Source organism: Bidens hawaiensis, unplaced genomic scaffold (assembly GCF_021521415.1).
Source record: "Bidens hawaiensis isolate Kalapana, Puna unplaced genomic scaffold, B.hawaiensis_p1.1 tig00012275_1, whole genome shotgun sequence".
In the NCBI taxonomy this organism is placed as follows: Eukaryota; Viridiplantae; Streptophyta; class Magnoliopsida; order Asterales; family Asteraceae; genus Bidens; species Bidens hawaiensis.
This window is the reverse complement of record NW_027491996.1, coordinates 586,852-603,899: the sequence shown is the minus strand read 5'-3', so window position 1 is coordinate 603,899 and position 17,048 is coordinate 586,852.

The window sequence follows — 17,048 nt, the reverse complement described above, 5'->3', positions numbered from 1 at the left end:
ACTGCAGATAGTGAGAAGGGAACTGGCGAAAATGAAGCTTACATGGCAGATGTGGCAGACCAGCTTTCCGAGGTAAGTACCGAACTCCCTTGTACTAAGTGTGAACATCTGTCTGAACAACTGACAACTATAACTGATCAGTTTGTTAGTTTGGATGCGCAATTTAAAACATTAAAAGAAGATCATCATTTTACTAAAGCTAGAGAAAATAATTACAAAGTAAAAATTAAAGCTAGTGAGAAAGATATAAAAAGTCTTAAAGAAAAGCTTGCTGAAAAAATTAAAGTGATTGATCTTAGCTATGAATACTAGAAGAGAAAACCAAACTAATAGCTGAAAGGGAAAAACAGATAGCTGATCACCAGGTGAAAGTGGTGGAACTTAACAGGAAACTTGAGCAATTCAAAAATTCCTCTGCTATACTTGATCACCTCGTTAGTGATCAAGGTTCCCCAAAAAGGGGAGGAATTGGTTATCATGAAGTTCCACTACCTTTCAATCATAATTACACTTATGATCCTAGTAATCAGAAATCTGTTGATGTTGACTATGGTCAGACAGCTCCAGTTAAAGTTACTATTAAAGAACCAGAAGTTAGTAAGCCTGTTGCAAGTGTTAAGATTTCTGCTCCGAGTCCTGTCTCATCTAACTCAGACAAGTCTTCTGAGTCGAGTGAGACAAAACAAGAGGAAGTGTTACCAAAAAGTGGAGAGAAAAATAAAACACCTGAAAAGAAGTCTCCACTAAACCCGTATGTCCCACCATATGTGAGACAAACGGGAAGTAATACAGCCTCAACATCTAAGACAACTTTTGATAAGAAAGTTGAACACAGGAGTTGTTTCAGATGTAATCAATTGGGACACCTAGTTGCTGATTGCCCTCTGAAGCAGAGATTCAGAGATGTGAGGCCTTCGAGAACTGAGAATAGAACTAACGGAAATGTTAAAACTGAAAACCCATCAAAATTCAGGAATTGGTCTAATTCAGGTTTTCAAAGAAAAAGATCTCAGTTTTTCACTGCTAACAACCAAACCATAAGTAATAATTCATTTAATTCTCGATGGTTTGGATGGCCTCATAGACAATCCACAAGAAGGTATCCTGTTAGGACTCACAGAAATTATTATGATACTAACTTTGGACAGCCAAGGTACGGGATGTATCGACCCAAGACCAATCGGTCTTGGGTCCCCAGATTTTAATCATCTGCTTTAATCGTGCAGGAACAGTTGAACAGGGCTGCCAACAATCAATGGGTTGTGGATAGCGGCTGTTCCCGGCACATGACGGGTAACAAGAAATTGTTACACGACTTGAAACCTGTTCAAGGAGGAAGAGTGAGTTTCGCAGGAGAGAGCGGTGGAAGGATTACAGGAATAGGGACGGTGTCGAATGGAAAGATGACTTTGGAGAAAGTAAATTTTGTTGAAGAACTGAAGCACAATCTTCTGAGTGTTTCGCAGATTTGTGACAAAGACTACACCGTACATTTTACAAAAAATGAAGCGATTGTGTTATATCCTGGTTTTAAGATACCAGAGGATTGGATTGTTATGAAGGCTCCAAGAGTGAAGAATACGTATATCATGGATATGAGGTCGACTGAGATGGCCACAGAAGAATCGTGTCTTCTGTCAAAAGCAACTGAATCGGAGTCCGAGTTGTGGCATAGGAGAATGGGGCATATTCATCTTAGGAAAATGAACTACCTTGTCAAAAATGGGCTTGTGCTGGGTGTTCCCTTGAAGAATTTCAACTTTGAAGATCAATGCTTATCGTGCAAAAAGGGAAAGCAACACAAGAAATCCCATCGCACTAAGAAGGTTAACTCAATAGTCAGTACCCTAGACCTACTTCACATGGATCTCTTTGGTCCCGTGAATGTAAAAAGTCTAGGGGGGACATCGTATTGCTTGGTGATCACTGATGATTTCTCTCGATATTCCTGGGTATATTTCCTGAAGTCAAAGGATGAAACTGTGCAGATGGTAAAGAATTTGATTACCAAGGTTGAGAATATCATGGGGAAACGGGTTAAATTCATCAGGAGTAACAATGGAACTGAGTTCAAGAACTATGAGATGGAGATCTTCTGCTTACAGAAGGGGATAGAACACCAATACAGCGCACCGTATACACCACAACAAAATGGAGTGGCTGAGAGGAAGAACAGAACCTTAATTGAAGGAGCCAGAACCATGCTGGCTGATTCGAAACTTCCCGTGGTGTTCTGGGCTGAAGCTGTTGCAACAGCCTGTTATATCCTTAATAGAGTGTTAACTGTTAAAAGATTAAATAAAACCTGTTATAAACTTATGCATGGGAGAAAGCCCAACTTGAGTGGTCTTGAACCATTCGGGTCTCCGTGTTCGATATTAAAGACCAATTCTAAATTTGGTGAAGTAGCCGACGAAGGAATCTTAGTCGGATACGTTGTTGGGACTCCCAATAGACGGGTCTTTAATACATCGACCAGCAAGGTTGAGGTGGTGTGTAACACTGATATCACAAGTTACAAATCACCAAAACCAAGCACGGGACCCGCTGGGGTTTTCAACTATGATAGACTTTTTAAATCTTTTAACATACCTTATCTGGATTTTGCAGAAGTTGAGGAAAGAATTGCTACGAAGATGATATGCGATGAGGAAGACACTTTGGTGCAACGACCACAGTATGATGAATGTCAGCCTTCCTCGTCAAATGCTGTCAATACCCCTGCTGCCTCTACTGAAGAGGAATTCATCAATCCGTTTCACTCTCAACATCAATCACCCATTGATGAGCTATCTTCGAACTTGGAAGATAATCTGAATGTCGGTTCGGTTCCGACTACGAGAATTCACAAAGATCATCCTTTGGAGAACGTGATAGGTAATCTGTCCGCCGGTGTACAAACAAGAAAAGGCTTGAATGAGCACACCTGTGTTTACACAAGCATTAAAGAATCAGGCATAATCAACGAGTGCTTGTACACCTGCTTTATCAGCCAGATTGAACCAAAGAACTATCAAATGGCTCTTAAGGACAGCTCGTGGGTTGAAGCCATGCAAGAAGAGTTAGCTCAGTTTAAGAAAATGGAAGTACGGAACTTGGTTGCAAAACCAAGGAATGTGCATGCGATTGGCACAAAATGGGTCTTCAAATGCAAGAGAGATGAGAAAGGGATTGTTATCAGGAACAAGGCGAGGCTGGTTGTTAAAGGCTTTAATCAGCAAGAGGGGATTGATTACAATGAGGTGTTTGCTCCTGTGGCAAGATTGGAGGCCATTCGTTTGTTTTTGGCATTTGCTGCTCATAAAGAGATGAAGGTTTTTCAGTTGGATGTGAAGAGTGCGTTCCTAAATGGTAAAGTCGATGAGGTTGTGTACGTTGAGCAACCTCCGGGTTTTCCTGACCCTGACTTTCCCGATCACGTGTACAAGCTAAGTAAAGCGCTGTATGGACTACATCAGGCACCTCGTGCCTGGTACTCAACGTTATCCGATTACTTGCTTGAGAATGAGTTTGAAAGAGGTAAAATTGATAGCACATTGTTCTTCAAGAGAAAAGGTAGCGACTTTCTGCTGGTGCAAGTCTACGTGGACGACATTATCTTTGCTGCATCAAAAGTCTCCATGTGTCAGGAGTTTGAGGCCGTCATGAAGAAGAGATTTGAAATGAGTGCTATGGGGGAACTAACTTTCTTTTTAGGATTGCAGGTTGATCAGAAGAAAGACGGGATGTTCATTCATCAGACGAAGTATGTCCATGATGTTCACAAACGCTTCAAGATGGAGGACAGCACTCCATATGATACTCCAGTCTGCGTCAATCACAAATTGGGTGCTGATTCAGACAACGATGCAGACGTGGACCCAACCCAATATCGGGCTATTATAGGTTCTTTAATGTACTTAACTGCCTCTAGGCCTGATATAATGTTTGCTGTTTGTCTTTGTGCATGCTTTCAGGCAAACCCAAAAGAATCTCATTTGAAGGGTGCGAAGAGGATACTGCGGTATCTCAAAGGCAAGCCGAAGCTGGGGTTGTGGTACTCGAGAGGAGGAGACTTGGAGCTAGTCGCTTACACAGATTCTGATTATGGAGGGTGCAATCAGAGTCGGAAGTCTACAACTGGTGGATGTCAGTTTCTTGGTGGCAGACTAGTGTCGTGGCAATGCAAGAAGCAGACCTCAGTCGCAATTTCAACCTGTGAAGCAGAATACATGGCAGCATCCAACTGCTGCTCCCAGGTTCTTTGGATTCAACAACAGTTGCGCGATTATGGTATGAATTTCTCACTTTCTCCTATTTGCATTGATAACACTGCTGCTATCTCAGTAACTAACAATCCCGTAAAGCACAGTAAAACTAAACATATTGACATTCGTCATCATTTTATACGGGATTATGCTGAGAAGAAACTGATTGTGCTCGAAAAGGTTGACACGTTAGATAATTTCGCTGACTTGTTTACGAAAGCGTTTGACAAAACTAGATTTCAAAACCTTGTTGAGCTGAATGGGATGATCAATCCCGAGTAACCATGCTTTATGTTTTTGATTAAAAAAAAAAAAAAAACGTCACTATCGCTTAGAATTATGTCGGTTGCCTCAGTTTGAAGGACATATCTTCGGATATGTTTGGTCCTCATTTCTACTTGTAGAATATGAGGATAGCCATTAACCAGATGACTGAAAGTGACCGGGGCGGTTTATGATGTGTTTTTATTCTTTCGCTGAAAATTAATCGATCATACTTAGTTAGAAGGACACATACTTGTATGTGGTCGGTCCAGCTGATCCATTGGATCTTCGGGATAGCCGTTTCCCTGAAGACTTTGATTTGGTCGGGGCGATTGAAGTTAAATTTTTTCTTTACTGGAGATGAAATTATTTTTCAAGTCTACTACTTCGTAAGAAGTTTCTTTACTATGTTAACAGAAAATTGATCCAACCTTGGAAAGTGATAGATATACTGATTCCGTGTGCTTAACTAGTAAAGTTATTAGGCTTAAAAGACTTTAGAACAGTCATTGTATGTCATGGTAGCTTTTTATGGTGCGTAAAAGTAGAAGTGATACTAACTAAATCTACTCGATTTTACGTGGAAACTCCTTAAGAGTTGTGCATGTCTTCATACATATCTTTCCGAATGATAGGCAGAAAAGCGATTACCCAGTCATACACGAGCCCGTGAGTGTTCTGATTCCCGTGAAGATAGCGTGTCAAGACACTGCAGTGATCCAGATTCGGGACTTGCAGTTGTTTTCTACGTGAAGTTGTGTATATACAGATTAAAAAAAAATTATTTCTAGAGTTCATAATGTTAATGATTCTCAATCAAGACGCAAGAAGGTGAACGGGAAGCAGAGTCTAAGATCGAAGAGTAATTGTTACTTAATCAGACACTATGGGTCGAGGTCAATTCGGGGTGACTTGGGGAAAGCCAAATACGCTTTTAGTATTGATAGGAGATATCATAATCTCTGAGTTGTTGCCCACTTAAGTTTTGACCTTAATTGAACCTAACTCGTATCACAGAAACGATGAAAACCATTTTAAGTAGATTACCTGCTTACAACCTGTTTCTTTATGTCATAATATAGCTGAACACGGATCTGTGTGACAGTCACGTAATTAGTATGATTCCTGTTCGGATCTTTTCTAAAACATGGTAGTCCCTGTCGAGACTGAAATTTGATCCCGTGTACTTTAATTTTTCAAATTTTCGTTACTTATGTAGTTGTATGATTTTATACGTGGTTACTTGGTCTTGATCGTATCATTTAACGCTTTAAAGGATGATTTAAAACTTAATTGCAAATTGTTCAAATTATGGGGTTTGTTTTGAAAATTTTCATATATAGGCGAACTTATCCATAACTTCGCCTGCAATAGGCGAAGTTATCTACAACTTCGCCTGTACTAACTTTGACCCTATATAAAGAAGTTTTTAGGTCAAACAGTTTCATTATTTCAAAACCAGCGAACTTATCCTCTCCGAGACCTAGGCGAACTTATCGAGCATTTCTCTTCGATCATCTGTGTTTTTCTTACTTCGATTCTAATCAAATTCAAGGTGTGTAGGGTTCGATTATCATATTATCATTGTCTATTGAGGTTAATCATCGGTCGTTTCGACTCGATTCACGACCTCGTTCTTTCGAACCTTAAACACCCGATTTCAAACTTGTTATTACGTGATAGTAATTTACTTGAACGTCTAAAACTTCATAAAATCATGTGTTACGGAGTCCTCGATCTCCAAAATCATCATCTACACGTCGTTCGATTATCCTAACTGTTGCCGATTCGAATTCGGCGAAGTTACAGGTTAGGCGAAGTTATCCGTAACTTCGCCTGAGGTTTAACTTCGCCTGATAATAGTTTTTGAAACAGTTTATGAGGCGATGTTGTGGTTAGGCGAAGTTATCATTAACTTCGCCTGGACCATTTTACTTAACAGTTATCAGACGAAGTTCAAGTTGAAGCGAAGTTGTTTCCCAACTTCGCCCCACCTTTAACTTCGCCTTTACATAATAGATCACAACTTCGCTCATGGTAACAGGCGAACTTGTGATTTGTGTTGACGTGTATCTAACTTAGTCTGTTTGATGCAGATATGGCTGCTGTAGGTGGTGCAGGCGGTGATGACGGAGGTGATAACCAGAGGCAGTTCTTCCCGGGTCACAACATGTATATAACATTAGACCCGGAGGCTAGCGGAGTTGATGATTTTCGCGAAATCATCACATTTCTTTTACGCTCGCGGATATTCCACGCGATTACAACAACTCTGCCGATATCCTTGCCCAACATTGAGGATTTTTGGCAGACCGTGGAATATGATTGTAGAGTCGAACCCCCGGTGATGCGCGCAACAGTAAACAATCAGATTGTTCAGTTCTCTTCTGAACAAATCCGGGCGGCTTTACGGTTTGGAAATGAGACAAGGGATGACCCGACAGAGTTTGTAGCTCCTTTCCGTGATGGAGCGTTTTTGAGGATGGGATACTCTGGTCCCTTGGGGGATACGCAGAGAAGGAAAGGGTTTTTGCTTGACCAGTGGCGCTTTCTCATGCATGTCATGATTGTATGCATGTCAGGGAGAAAGGCGGGCACTGATGGCATGGGTGCGACCATGCAGTCAGCGATGACTGCTTTGACTTACTACAAGCGATACAGCTTTAGTCAGATGGTCTTTTATGAGATTGATCGTCAAAGAAGAGCGATGGCGCGTGAGCGATTTATCATGTATCCAAGATTTCTTCAAATGATCTTGAATCATGTTGCTCCAACGCTTCCTCAGCGCCGTCCGATCCGATACGTTGAGAGTGTGAATAAACGGATCTTCACCCAATGTAGATCCTCCAGTGCGAGGAGCAAACCTGAGCTCCGTCCTCGACATACTCCACTTTTTGGGTACTTGATCAACCCGGGGTATGTGCCTGCTCGTGGGGACGAGTTTAGGGACCCGGCACCACAACAGGCAGGGGCACCTCAAGCTATACCTGCTGCTCCTGTTGTGTCACCAGAGGAGAACGTTGACCTTGACGCAGCTTTTGGCGGTCAGGGATTTTTTGACATGGATCGGGTGGATCCAGAGGAGAACGTACAGGTCCCGGTTGAACGTGCTTCAGGTGTGAATGTTACTAGGACAGCTGCTACGGTGGCTGGTTCTGATTCTGATGATGAAGTGGCAGAGGCAAGAAGGATTATGGTAACTCGAGAAAGACTACATGGGAAAAGAAAGAGAACAGATGATGACAGCGAGTCAGACTATGAGGAAGAGGTACAACAGTTAATACGCAGATCAAGAAGGGAACGGATAGGTGCAGGATCGGGAGCCGGTGAGAGCTCTAGGGTGGTACGTTTCACTCCACCAGCACTATCCGGTATGACAATGGTTCCCTCATCACTACAGGTTACAAGGCCAAGCGCTACGGTTGTTCCCGTGGTGGCTACCTCATCTACATTTGGCCTCCCACCCACTACTTTTCAACTTTCGGCTCCTGAGATCGTTTCGTTGCCGCCTCCGACTGTTACTCCAACGGAGGTCGTGGCACAATTTATCGAGTCGACTGTTGTGGCCACTGCAGGGTTATCGGTGACGATACCACCTGCGGTTACGTCTATTTCTACTTCTGAGGTCCCGGTGACATCGGAAATCCCTCCTCAGTACACTCAAGATATATCACATATGAGGTTCGATTTCGATGCAACCCTATCAGACTCTGAACGAATAGCAGCACTTGAACGGGTCGTGGCAGAGCAGTCAAGGATTAATCTTATCCTGACCCAGGCTATTCAACGCCTAGTTGCAGAGAATCAGATGCAGTCGTCCCTGCTGGTAGAACATGGAAAAATCATAGATGCTTTCAAGGAGTTCTTGGCATCTCAGGGAGAGACGAGCTGTAAAGGCGATGAGTTGAGGACCAAGAGACGAATGATAGAGACGATGATCCCAATGCGTCGAAAGATGCAGGTGGTGAGTTGCCAAGAACTAATCAAGCTCTTGGAACTTCCACAACTCAAGGGGAGTCGACAACTGCAGCTGGTGGTGATGATGTGGTGGTAGTGGAAGTTGAGGAGATGGATGATGGTTTGGTTGGTGATGATGATGTACTACCGAGTGATGAGATAGAGAAGATTGGAGAAGAGATTGTGATTGATACAGAGATAGAAGAGGGAGAGATAGTTGAGGAAAATATTGAGCATGACATTCCAGATGTTGAGAAAGCAGATATGAGTAAAGAGATGGCTAGTGATGAATCTGAATGGGAAGAGCAGCCTAGATGGAAAGAAGGCTATGCTCAGTGGTTCGTCAAAACGAAGAAACCAGCGGTTCCTACAATGTTTAAGAAGAGTTACAACATTAAAAGCTATGCTGAAGCGAAGAAAGGAATTATTTGCTGGATATATGATGAGCAGTTGAGGCTCTTCGTGATTAAAAGGTATGACGGTGTTCAGTACTTTAAAAGGATGTTAAGATCGTTGAATACACTGCCAGAATGTGAAGTGAAAGACTTAGCCAGATTGGGGTTGATTAACCGAAGTGATGATAATATGGCTAGAGTCATTGGGAAGATTGTGTGGAAAGAGAGTATAAAAGAGAAGAAATTTGAGCTGTTGAAACCACAAAAGGGAAAACTTGTTGAAGACAAGGATAGAGGTTTAAGAGCTGATGGAAAACCTTGGATGATTATGAAGTATAAACCGATCCGGTGTTTGAAAGAAGTAACGATGAAACTAATGCCCAAGGATGTGCTTAAAGACCTGAAGTGGTGGTATGTAGATTGTGAGACAGCTGAGGCAGTGATGGAAGACGAGGATGAACAAGAGGTGCTAAGAGTTTATGATCCGATGCACTTGGTAAACTTATCGCAAGCTGATTTACAGGTGTTGAATGATAAGAAGATATTTTATATTCCTGCTTGGAAAGACGAAGCGAGGAAATATCAAAGAGTTGTCTCGGTTTGTGTTCGAGAAGGAATGCATGCTTGAAGATAGAAGATTGAAGATTACTAGACACGTGTTTGAAGCTAAAGAGATGAAGCTACTGCCAAGGGGGAGTCTGTTGGTGCATGATGTCAGTAGTTCAGTGTCGAGTGTCTGTAATCGTGTTAGTTAGATTTGTGTTTGTATGTAAGCGAAGTTGCTAACAAGTTTGCTTATATGGGCGAACTTGTTAGACAAGCGAAGTTAGGGACAACTTCGCCTGAACATGCCAAGCGAAGTTGTCGTGTCTATATAAGCTGTTTTGTTTACGGCTTATTAATTAGAATTCCAGTTTATTCGTGTATTCGAGTCAGAGAGTTTGTATTCAGTGATCATAGTATCACGTGTTTACGGTTGGAATACAACGTGTGTTTGATTATCGTATCGTGTGTTAGCTCGTATTGTTTTCTATACTCGTAACGTCTTACGTAGGGATTCCGCACCTACGTAGAACGCGATATCTCGTGTAGATCCGGCTGGGAACCTACAAAAACATTTTGGGCAAAAAAAACTTGACCTAAGATATTGAAATTGGGCATGATATATTTTTTCTTTAAACTAATGAGTAATAGAATATTGAATATTTGGGCTTTAAATATTAAAAGTTAATAAAAGATACAATTAAAATCAAAAATCAAAATCAAAACTAAAAGTACTATTAGTTATTAACCATATGTAGCAACCAAATATATTTGTTATTAACCATATGTTAAAACTAAACAAATGATTGTCGGTAAATTTTGCTTTAATGGTTACGTATAAGACATTATGGTTATTTCAAATTTTTTTATTTCGGTTCTATTCAGTTTTTTCAGTACTTAACAAAATACAAAATCGGACCAAACCCAATATTTTGGTTTTTGCTTAAGTTCGAAACCAAATCGTCAGTTTCTTATTCGGTTTGGTTTTTTTTGGTTCGATATTTTTGTTTTATCGGTTTTGTTTCGGTGTTTCGGTTTTGTGCACACCCTACTAAAGTATTCATAATTCACATTCATACGGCTTATTAATAACAATTATTTTAAACATAAGTAACACTACTTAAAACATTTGCAACTAAAAGTAATTGCAAAATAATAATTATTATTACTATTATTTGAGTTAATAAAATAATACATGTAATTTCGTTATGGCTTATAATTTGTCAATAATTTAGCATTTAACCACTTTAATTAAAAATTATATCAGAACATTTTCCCAATCCAGATTAAGTTTCAAAATAATTAAGGTGTGATAGTGTTATTAGGCTTACCTGAACATGGAATGTGGATGGTCGTTACTCCAAACAGCTTGCCAAAATTTCTTCGAGAAATGTCTTGGTGCGATGAAAATATTTCTTCCGACTTTGCTTTGATCATTATTGTTAGTGGTTTCAAATTGGAGAACTTTTAACACACTAACCAACTCACTATTGGTACGAATCGTAACAGAAATTTAAATATAATAGATTAACATAATCTCAACTATGGTTGATATATCTCTCTGTGTACTAAAACACATATGAAATATACATATTAGTAACCAAACAATATTTTGCGGCCATGATTATTACTTCTTTTGCCATTATTTATTGTTTAAAATTCAAATCAATTTATTAACCTACAAAAAATCAAGAAGATGCTAATCATGTTTCTCCTCATATGATATTAATAACCAACAGAGAATTAGATAATTTGTTACCTGTTTTCCAACCAAATGCATGAAATTGAATGATGATTGTAGAATAATATGATACACCTTATGATAATATGATGAATTTTAAAAGCATCTCGTGCTGACAATGTGTTGTAAAACAATAACCTATTAGTAGTCAACATTCATATTACATAAATATAGAGATGGTATAGAATGATGAATGAGATGAGTCGTCTCATTGAGTATATCTTACAAAATACATCTAACTATACTATTAAACCAATCGGCTTTAACTCAATTCCCCCCTTTCTATTGGTTGTTGCTTAGACTTTCCATCTAAATCTATCACTTGTCTAATTTTCATGTTAATAAAATAAATCAAAGAAATTAAAATAAGATAGAATCAATTCTCTTTAATGATTATGTTTCATCTTTCGTTTAATCTTTAATCTTTAATGTTTAATAATTATAATCTTTAATAATTATAATTAATTACGATTCTATTATAACATACTAAAACTAATTTATTTTTTTAATTATAATTGATTTCATTCATGAATTTAGGTTTCCCACCGGGTTTGATGTATTTTATATAAATTGATATTTCATCGATAGGATTCGATATACAGAGATTACGGATTTCACCATATTATATTTATGAAAATTTATGAAATTGACTGATTTAGTATAATTGGTTTTAATCTTATATTTTTGAATATTTATGAATTTCACTGATTGACTCATTCAAATTTGAACTATTAGAGTATAAATTCAAATTCCTAATCAATTTCTGTAAATTAGGAATGAATCCTCCATTTCATTAAGGAATTCTTTATTTATGGAATTTCTATAATTCACTTAATTATCTTGTATCATTTGACTAAGGATTTGATTAAGCATTGCAATTAATAATATTGTAATTCATTGTAATTTCTATCGTTCACTTAATTATTGTAATTTCTATAAATACGGATTTTGATCATTGACTGCTTCCAAATTGAGCGACCAATGATTTAAATATATGAGGTTGATTCTAATTTTAAATATGTTAAATATATTGTAAGTATTGTAATTGATAATATTGTAATTCATAATTATTGCTCAACTATATTAAAATTGTCTTAATCCTAATAAATAAATAAATAAATAAAAATTAGTAACTTATTTTTCCACAACTAATATCAATTACTTAATTATTTAAATGCTTATTAGTGTATTATGTTGAGTATTTTTTTTAATTTTCAATCATATGATTTAGTATTTAAATATATCCTAATTTTATATATTATATATACAATATTTTTATACATTAGATTTTTGGATATACGGTAATATAATTGATGATTTATTATATTAATGTAAATACATAAATTACTAACTTATATTTATATATTAATAAGTTACATTCCTTATGATTAAATATAGTCTAGATTTAAATATATGAATTTAATTCATTTGTATTTATAATATTATAATCTAATTTGACCACATTACATTTGAGTAATTCAAATTTTTGGTAAATCAATTAATCCCCAATCCCTAATTTTTGTCCACACTTTAAGTTTATTGAAATTCCCTATTTTTTTTTAAAAATTAAATCCCTATATACATTCCTTTTATATTCCATTCTCCCAAAATTCAATCCGTATAAATACTTCACTTTCACACCACAATTTTTACACTATCCCACCATCTTAGCAAAAACAATTGTCTTTGTTTCTAAGGTTTCTATTTTATCTTGTGTTTATATCGTCCATTTTGTTATTTAGTATTTGGCTTAAAACTGTTATTTTAATACAATAATTTTTTTGTTTATTTTTATTTTTTACCACTAGGAACATGGAGCCAACTGTCACACCCTCAAAATCCACTAACGGAGTTTTACCGTCAGAGGGTGTGAACTAATAGGATCGGAATCATTAGTTATAATCAAACCATAAAAACGTTTAAATGAAATTAAGTGCGGAAGCGTAAAAACCAAAAGACAAAAGTCACGCCACGCAGGATGACTTAAAAACCCAAGTAATAATAGTTAAAAACATGTTTACATATCAGAATGTTCAAAAACCATGCATGATCCTATACCGCGCGCCCCGCCTCGGCTACCTGAGAATAACATACTAAAAGTGTCAACACGAGGTTGGTGAGTTCACAAGTTTATATAAAATAAAGCGTTTAGCGTTTGCGTTCAGCGTTTTGCGTTTAGCATTTTGCGTTCAGCGTTTTGCGTTTTGCGTTTTGCGTTACCAGATAGTGTTAAATCAATTATATATCGATAGGTAGCTAGCCTATACAACAAGTATTACTAAGTGTTCGACACCGAAGCTGACTGTTTATCAAGTGCCTTGCCACCAGGTTATCCAGACCATGGTATGTGTTAGCCAAAATTACATCCGCTCGACCTCCAGTCGAGTTTAGCGTTGGGTGGGGTTTGTCAAACCCAGTAGTACTACTCAACAGTGACTCGCTATTATCCAAATATTAACTGGTTCGATGTGTAGGACTTCAGTTGTTTCGTTTGCCACTTAGCCTTTACAAGTGATATATAATTTACTAACAAAATCTTAAATGCGTTTTCGGAGTATGTTATCTCCCCCAAGTGAAAAGCGTTTAAAACAGTTTAAAGGGGTAAGTGAAACTCACTGTTTGCGAAGAATTCCCAAAATAAATCACCAAGTGATGCGCGTCACAGAAAACTCTCTCTAGCGTTCTAAAACAACAAGGAGATTTTCTAAGTATCGGAACTAATATCGAGTCTCTAGACCCGGCACATAATACCTATGCACACAATATGTTTCGTGTTTCGTTTGTGAATCGTGTGTGACCTTAACAAGTACATTTGTGATACATTACATGTGTGAGCAATTATTTACGTGTCATGTATTAATAATGTACATCACTAGCAATTACTCCCCGTGAAGGCAATTTGGTCACACATAACAATTAACTAGCAATTATTCCCCGCAAGGGCAATTTGGTCACTTAACTAGCAATTATTCCCCGCAAGGGCAATTTGGTCAAAACACGACAATTAATTAGCAATCATTCCCCTCAAGGGCAATTTGGTCAAAACACGACAATTAACTAGCAATTACCATGTTTCATGCAAATTTTACAAAATTCAGCAACTAGTTTCTTAACGACAGAATTCTACTTGTAAAACTAGTCTATTCCACCGATCATAGCATCTCAATTAATTTACCAAAAATCATCACAAAAGAATATATGTGTTAGGTTTCCAGAACATATTTTGTTGTATTTTTATTCCAAATATATTTCTCACAATGACCAATTTACCACAGCAAACTAATAACGGTCAAATTTATGCGCAACGGAATGTTATTTGAAATTCCCGTTAAACGAAAAATCCAACAAATGCAAGACCAATTGGGTTAGGTTCTTAACTCAACAAGTTAACTTCCAGAAGTGGAGCCAACCCATTTGGCCTTGTAGTTCATGAGATATAATATTTACAAAACAACCTAACAGCAGGTCTAACAACTTAGCTTTGCACAACGTTTTTGTAAAATCATAAAGGTTAACTTTTACATGTCCAAAAATTTCAAATTTATATTCTTTAGAAACTAGACTCAACCTAGTTTACTGTAGTATCAATTATCTCGACCAATTTTTATATTCACACCCCGTTACAGTCAATTGAACATCAATAACACAATCTGTCCAGAAACTGTTTGCAACAAAACTCAACATATTAACCATCTATAGACCACAATTCATTCATATAACATTCTAGACACCATAATCACTATCCATGCACATCAATTACACATTACATACATGATTAGGGTTTTGCTTGAACTAAAATCAAAGAAACAAGCAATTAACATACAATAACATCCATTCTAGTTATCAAATCAACAATCAATACATAATTAGCCATCATCTAATCAAAAAAAGTCATATGAACATTATATATATAATTTCCAGATTCTAGGGTTTATAGTTATACCTTCAAAAGCACAAAAATAAGCAAGAGGAAGGTAGAAGATGACTAGAATCGGGTGTAGGATGCTTTAATTGTGAAAAACAAGATCAAAAACCAAGAGATATGTGTGTGTGTGTGTGTGAGCCGATCCAAGGGAGAGCAAGGGGGGCTGCCGTCAACTGTGAGGGAGAGGAGAGAAAGAGATTAGGGTTCTAGGTTAATATTAATAATAACAAGATGTTACACTTTAGTCCCTCAACTTTTAATTGTTACTTTTCTAGCTTAATTAACTAGTTCTTGTTTCTTGTCTAGCATCACACATAATATAATTTAGTATCACATATGTCTAACACATAATTATCACATAATTATTGTTTTGACGTTTTTCGTTTATTCATCAATTGTTTGCGTCAAATCGTTTGCGTTTCGGTGCAATTCCCGAAAGACTACACATGTAGTAAGTGTCAAGCGTCATTTAAACCCTAGTTTAAATGTAATGAGGTGTGCGTTAAAGATTCGGTAATCTTTAAGTTTGAATTGACGGAGTTGAGTTAACAGAGTTAACCTGAAATTAACGATTGTCACATCATTCCCATGTTAAAGAATTTTCGTCCCGAAAATTTGAGTCAAGTCGTGATGAGTGTCTGAAAAAGCAAGAAAAAATTTTCAGTTTGTCATACCAACAAATATCACCATGTTGAACCAATTGGATGCTCTTACCAGTGAGTGTATCCTGAAGGTGCGTATTTTCAAACTTTGGCTTCTGAAGGATAATTCAAAGCCCGAGGAGGATTGGTCGATCGAAATAATTGTGCAAGACGAAATGGTATTCTTACACATTCATTACTTTTTCTATATCATTCATGCAATTTTTTACTAATGTTAGTATTAATGTTTCAGGGTAATAGAATTCTAGCCTATGTACGGAAGTCTTGCATTCCCAAGCATGATGTTTTATATCAATTACAATCTTTTTTGTTTTATGTTTTTGTTTGTATTTATATTAATAATTATATGATTTTTTCTTATAATCTCTTTAGGTTATATATCAAAATCGAAGATTCAATGGAGATTTTCACTATTTCGTTTTTCCGGTAACGCGATTTAAATTTTCCAGTTGTAAATTCTAACATCAATTTTACATTTTTTCACATGATTCAAATCTTTCATAATTTGTAATTTATTAATTATGTGATATTAATTTTTAATTTTATCATTTCAGGATTGTCCCCAACTTGATATAGCTAATTAATTTCATGGATTGAGGATTGTTTGATAAGATGCCTTTTATTTTTATTTAATATTAAGGTATATTTATGTTATTATTCATATGCTGATTTATTTTTCACAATTTATGTAATTCAGTTGATTATTATATAATCCGGAAATGAAATTTAGTTAATTATTCTATAAGACATTAAATTATCTATAGCAAGATAATCAATATTATATTGTTGTTGGTCAAAGTCCAATTAATTTACCAATGTCAACGCAATTTAAAACGTTATTATACTTTCCTATATTATCTTACGTTACATTTTTAGATTTATACACGTATAATATGGAATTTTATAAACTGATTTCCCCCCTTCAAATGTCACACACACACACATGTATATATATATATATTGTCACACCCTCAAAATCCACTAACGGAGTTTTACCGTCAGAGGGTGTGAACTAACAGGATCGGAATCATTAGTTATAATCAAACACCATATTTAAAGTTTTCAAAATCAACAAGACATCAAGTCATAAATGAAATGTGGAAGCGTAAATTGTAAACCAAAAAGTTTGCGCCACACAGGATGACTTGAAAACCCAAGTTATTATGATAAAAATTAAAAGAAGTTTTCAAAGCGATGGTGTTTAGCGAATGCACGTTCCTATACCGCGCGCCCGCCTCGGCTACCTGAGAATAACATACTAAAAGTGTCAACACAGGGTTGGTGAGTTCACAGGTTTATATAAATAAAGTGTTT